We start from the raw sequence: 6,214 nt of genomic DNA, 5'->3' as shown, positions 1-6,214 counted from the left end.
TTTTTTTTTTGAGGAGGAGGAGGCTTACATAGCTGGAAGGTAAAAGGAGTGATTTGTTTAGTTCTAGGAATTCTAACAGTGTGAGGAAGGCTCTGTGTCCTCTTTACATCTGTCAGCTGTGATTCCCTCAAATTAGTTGTAGAGATTTCTTTTACTGCAGAGTGGCAAGACGACCTTCAGTAGCACCACATCTATCTCCTCTCCTGACCGACAGTGGAAAGAAATCTTCCTAATACCTTTCATTTTAAAGGAATAGCATTAGGAGAAATACCTAATGTAGATGACGGGTTGATGGGTGCAGCAAACCACCATGGGACGTGTATACCTATGTAACAAACCTGGACGTTCTCCACATGTATCCCAGAACTTAAAGGATAATAAAAAATTACTTTTGTATTTATTTATTTATTTAGAGACAGGGTCTTGCTCTGTTGCCCAGGCTGGAGAATAGTGGTGCAATCACAGCTCACTACAGCCTTGACCGCCCAGGCTCAAGCGATCCTCCCACCTCAGCCTCCTGAGTAGCTGGGACTGCAGGTGTGCATCACCATGCCTGGCTAATTTTTTTTTTTTTTTAAAGACAGAGTCTCACTCTGTCGCCCAGGCTGGAGTGCAGTGTCGAGATCTCAGCTCACTGTAAGCTCCGCCTCCCGGGTTCACACCATTCTCCTGCCTCAGCCTCCCGAGTAGGTGGGACTATAGGCACCAACCACCATGCCTGGCTGATTTTTTTGTATTTTAGTAGAGATGGGGTTTCACTGTGTTAGCTAGGATGGTCTTGATCTCCTGACCTTGTGATCCGCTCGCCTTGGCCTCCAGCTAATTTTAAATTTTCATAGAAACGAGGTCTCCCTATGTTGCCCAGTCTGGTCTCGAACTCCTGGGCTCAAGCAATCCTCCCACCTCAGCCTCTCAAAATGTTAGAATTACAGGTGTGAGCCACTACGCCCACTCTCTAATACCTTTCAGAAAATGTCCATGAAGAACCTACTTTACATTTCATGTCCAGGTCTTAAATGATCATGGTAGCCGATGTTATAGGTAGCATAATTTGCTGAGTCTAGGTCATGTACCCACTGATGTCGTCATGGTGACAAGTCAGTGTTGGCCCTGTCCTCACCACAGGGAAGGGGTTCTCCATAGAAAAGTAGAGTTTAGATCTGAGAAGGTAGTTGAGAATGAGTGCTGTATAGTGAATAATAGTAGATTTTTTACCCCATTTTACCCCTGTATCTTTGGTTGTATATATATTCACATACCATTCTAATTGTACATATAGTTTCAAAATGCCTCTGTTTCTCCAAATACAACTATACTTTATATATATTTTCAAAACAGATCTACCTCCTTCTTCCAAAGATAAATATCTATGTTTTGTGTCCGCCATGGCCACCTCTAAGAGAGGTGTGAGGAGGATTTCGTTTCTGGGAATGACCTACTTTAATAGCCTGGGTATTTACTGAAGGACTGAAGAATTACAGACACCTATTTCTGGGCTTGGCATTTTAGGCAGTATTTAAAACCCCAGTTGACGTGAATTTGATGATTCTATGGCATAATAACCACATCCAGAGATCTTGTCTAAACCTGGACCTTGACTCTTGATCCTCATCTTGTGGTTTCTATTTCTTGCCAATAATCTATTCTGGCTTTTCCCTATCTCCCAAAATCATGCTTTCTCTTTGCTGTCAGATTTGGCCAATGTGAAAGACTTGAAGGGGACGGGTGCGGTGGGGCCACGCCTGTAATGCCCCAGCATTTGGGAGGCTGAGGCCAGTGTGAATCTCCTGAGGTCGGGAGTTCGAGACCAGGCCTGACACAACACTGGAGAAACCCCCATCTCTACTAAAATACAAAAAATTAGCTGGGCGTGGTGGCGCATGCCTGTAATACCCTGGCTAGTTGGAGGCTGAGGCAGGAGAATTGCATTGGAACATGGGAGGTGGAGGTTGGGCAGTGAGCGCTGAGATTGTGCCATCACACTCCCAGCCTGGGTGACAAGAGCGAAACCTCCATCTCAAAAAAAAAAAAAAAAGAAAAAAAAGAAAAAAAGACTTAAAGGGGAAAATGAAGCTATATAATGTGGCCATTTCCCCAAGATTATAACCTATTGGATGCATTTTTATAAGGAGTATGACACTTTTGTCTGGCAAAAAATACCTAGAATATAATATTTGAGAGAGAATCAGACTTCCCAAATTTTCTGGCTCATCCAAGACCCAATATTTTATTTATTCATTTATCCTTTTTTCAACAATTTAAAAAATTGATGGATAAGTTACGTAGTTTCAGGGTACACACGATAACTTAAAACATTCATACAATTTGTATACATCACATCAGTGTACTTGGGATATCCATCACCTTAAATATTTGTCTTTATCCTAGAAATGTTTGCATTTTTCTCTTCTATCTATTTTGAAGTGTACAGTATCTTTTTGTAAACTATAGTCACCCTACACATCTATTGAACACTGGAGCTTACTTCTTCTATCAACTTTATATTTGTATCCATTTATCAACTTCTTTGAATCCCCTACTTCTGCTACCCTTGCTGGCTTCTGGTAACCACCAATCTACCCTCTACCTTCATGAGATTCACTTTTCTTAGCTCCCACATGAGTGAGAACACGTGGTATTTGTCTCTCTGTGCTTGGCTTATTTCACTTAACATAATGACCTCTAGTTCTATTTGTGTTGCTGCAAATGACAGGATTTTACTCCTTCTTACAGATGAATAATATTCCATTGTGTGTATATACCACGTTTTCTTTAGCCATTCATTTGTTGGTGGGCACTTAGATCGATTCCATATTTTGACTATTGTGAATACTGCTGTGATAAACATGGGCGTGCAGGTAGCTCTTTGATATATTCATTTCCTTTCTTTGGAGATATACCCAGGAGTGGGATTCCTGGATCATACAGTAGTTCAATTTTTAGTTTTTTGAGGAACCTCCAAACTGTTCTCTGTAGTAGCTGTACTAATTTACATTCCCACCAACAGCATACAAGGATTCCCTTTCTTCCACATCCTCGCCAGCCTCTGTTTTTGCCTGTCTTCTTGATAAAAGCCATTTTAACTGGGGCGAGATGATATCTCATTGTGGTTTTGATTTGCATTTCTCTGATAATTTGTGATGTTGAACATTTTTTATATGCCTGTTGGCCATTTGTATGGCTTCTTTTGAGAAATGTCTACTCGGCTCTTTTGCCCATTTTTAAATTGGATTTTTTTTTCTTTGGCATTGAGTTGTTTGAGCTCCCTATACAGTCTGGTTATTAACAGCTTCTCAGGTGGTTAGTTTTCAAATATTTTCTGCCATTCTGTGGGGTTTCTTTTCACTTTGTTGATTATTTCCTTTGCTATGCAGAAGTTTGTAGCTTGGTATAATCCCATTTGTCTATTTTTACTTTGTTTGCCTATGCTTTTGAGATCTGACATAAAAAAATCTTCACCTAGACCAATGTCCTGGAGTGAGTCCTCAATGTTTTCTTCCAGTAGTTTCATGGTGTGAGGTCTTAGATTTAATCTTTAATCAATCTTGATTTGATTTTTGTATGTGGTAAGAGAGAAGGATCTAGTTCCATTCTTCTGCATATAGTTATCTAGTTTTCTTGGCACCATTATTGAAAAGTCTATCCTTTCCCCCATTATATGTTCTTGGTACCTTTGTTGAAGATGAGTTGGCTGTAAATGTGTGGATTTACATGTGCATTCTCTATTCTGTCCCATTGGTCTGTTCTGTGTTTTTATGCCAGTGTCATACTGATTTGGTTACTATAGCTTTGTTATACAATTTGAGGTCAGGTAGTGTAATGCCTCCAGCTTTGTTCCTTTTGCTCAGGATTGCTTTGGTTATTTGGAGTCTTTTGTGGTTCCATATACATTTTAAGATTTTTTTTTCTATTTCTGTAGAGAATGTAATTGGATTGCATTTAATCTGTAAATTGCTTTGAGTGGTATTATAATTTTACCAATATTAAATAGTTCAGTTCATGAACCTGGAATATCTTTTCATTTTGTTGTGTCCTTTTCAATTTCTTTCCCAGTATTTTAGTACGGTATTTCTTTATTTCTTTGCTTTTGTCTTCACACATTTTAGCTTAGGATGCAGAATCTGGCCTTTTCAAATTCTGACTCCCAGTCCTCAAAGATTGCAAGGTATAGGTATAAAGATTTTTCTAAAAAATGAAGTTTCATTATTCCCTCTCTGCTTTTAGATAGTATAGCTTGGACTGAACTTCTGCTTTTCTCATAAAATATTATTTGAGGCCACAAGTAATGTTCAATATCTTGCTATTTTTCTCGGGGCTGAGTCCAAAGATTTAACAAACCATCGGATAGCCAGTTGCATTTCTACTGTATAACAAAAATTTTCAAATAATTATTTCGGAATGGGAATAATTATCTCCTCTCTGTTTTGCACCCCACATTATCTCAGCTATTTTCATATGTGAGGGCCTGTTACTTAAATTATCTTATTCTCAGGTATAAATTACTCAGGAATTTTTCAGTAGCAGATGACAGAGACCCAACTCAAAACTGCTTGAACAAAATTCAAGTGGGTGGTGGGGGGTGCAGGTGTGTGTTTCAAAGGAGGGGAAGACTATTTCCACTTCTACAAGTACATGCTAGATTGGACGCTGACGGACGGAATCATCAATTTATTAGTGAAGCATTAACTTGTGTTGAACAAGACAAGCTGGGTCAAGCATTTGAAGATGCTTTTGAGCTACTGAGGCAACATTCAACTGGAGATCTTCAAAATGTACCTGGTTTTCTTTCTTTCTTTCTTTTTTTTTATTATACTTTTAAGTTCTAGGGTATATGTGCACAACGTGCAGGTTTGTTACATATGTATACATGTGCCATGTTGGTGTGCTGCACCCATTAACTCGTCATTTACATTAGGTATATCTCCTAATACTATCCCTCTCCATCCCCCCTCCCCACAATAGGCCCTGGTGTGTGATGTTCCCCTTCCTGTGTCCAAGTGTTCTCATTGTTCAGTTCCCACCTATGAGTGAGAACATGCAGTGTTTGGTTTTCTGTTCTTGCGACAGTTTGCTGAGAATAATGGTTTCCAGCTGCATCCATGTCCGTACAAAGGACATGAACTCATCCTTTTTTATGGCTGCACTTACCTGGTTTTCATCAGTAATTGTCCCCATGTCCGAGGAGATTCCAACTGCTATGGAGTGTTGCTTACAGAGGAATCTGTTTATAATTGGAGAACTTTAATAAATAATGCTGCAGACTTCTATTTCGAAGGAACTATTCATTGATCTTTGTGGAACATAACCGAAAGCCAGCTGGTACAGTCTGCTGTTTTCCAGCAAGAGGGAGGACAAGGCAGGAAGATGCTCTGTTTGAATAACTACACAAATCTCGATATAATCCCAAGATGGCATCTGTATTCAGTAAGTAGATAAAACCAAAGGCAGTTTCCAGTTTGTATCAAAAAAAAGAAGAAAAATTTGCCAAACTTTGAGGAATAAGGGCAACGGGAAGGCCATGATCAGAAAATGGCCAGGGCACGGAGGAATTACGGAAAAACTCAGGGAATCAGCAAAATCTGGAGAAAGCTCATTTACCAGTGAGCTTCAGTGGGGCCATTCTCTGAAGATCTCTCCATCTTTTTTCTCGGAGAAAGAGATCATCTACTCACAGTATGTTCAACTGATCAAGAACATCTCAGTTTAAATAATTGGAATGCAAACTAAAATTATACATATGCCAGTTACCATGAGCTTAGTCACCGTGATTGCTAAATATACTCTCCCATTTCATCATCTTTTTTGGCATTAGAAATCCCTACAAGCTTCGGGATTTTTCTCTTAAAAGCAAATACTGAAGATAAAAAAATTAGCTTCATTGCGGCTATCTTTTATCAAATAGCACATAATTTATACAGACTTGGGAAATTTTGCCAGTGAACAACTTGATTGTTTCAAATCATCAAGCCCCATTTGAAAGCATGGACTAAATATCCTTGCTCTTACTATTCTCTATGCAGCCACTTGCTTCTAGGTTAACAATGCCAGTGCAGATGATTTGATTTATGTATTGATATAAACATTTTCCTGTCTTACACCTCAGGTGAAAAATCATTTGGATATATAGCTGATGGCTTTACAAAAATTATTTACAAAAGGTAATTGCATATAATACAGTGTTTATGCCAAAGTATGTTTATGTCTTAAAAACTTT

The 6,214-nt window shown here is 38.9% G+C and overlaps 1 pseudogene; it reads left to right on the top strand.

The window, feature by feature from the left end:
- Nucleotides 1-4,112: 4,112 nt before the first annotated feature.
- Nucleotides 4,113-5,775, top strand: LOC108514282 (transcription factor Spi-C-like; annotated as a pseudogene).
- The last annotated feature ends 439 nt before the right edge of the window (nt 5,776-6,214 follow it).

Source organism: Rhinopithecus bieti, unplaced genomic scaffold, assembly GCF_001698545.2.
Source record: "Rhinopithecus bieti isolate Rb0 unplaced genomic scaffold, ASM169854v2 scaffold_32008, whole genome shotgun sequence".
Classification (NCBI taxonomy): Eukaryota; Metazoa; Chordata; class Mammalia; order Primates; family Cercopithecidae; genus Rhinopithecus; species Rhinopithecus bieti.
The sequence above is the reverse complement of the archived record's forward strand: the minus strand, read 5'-3'. Positions and strand labels throughout refer to the sequence as shown.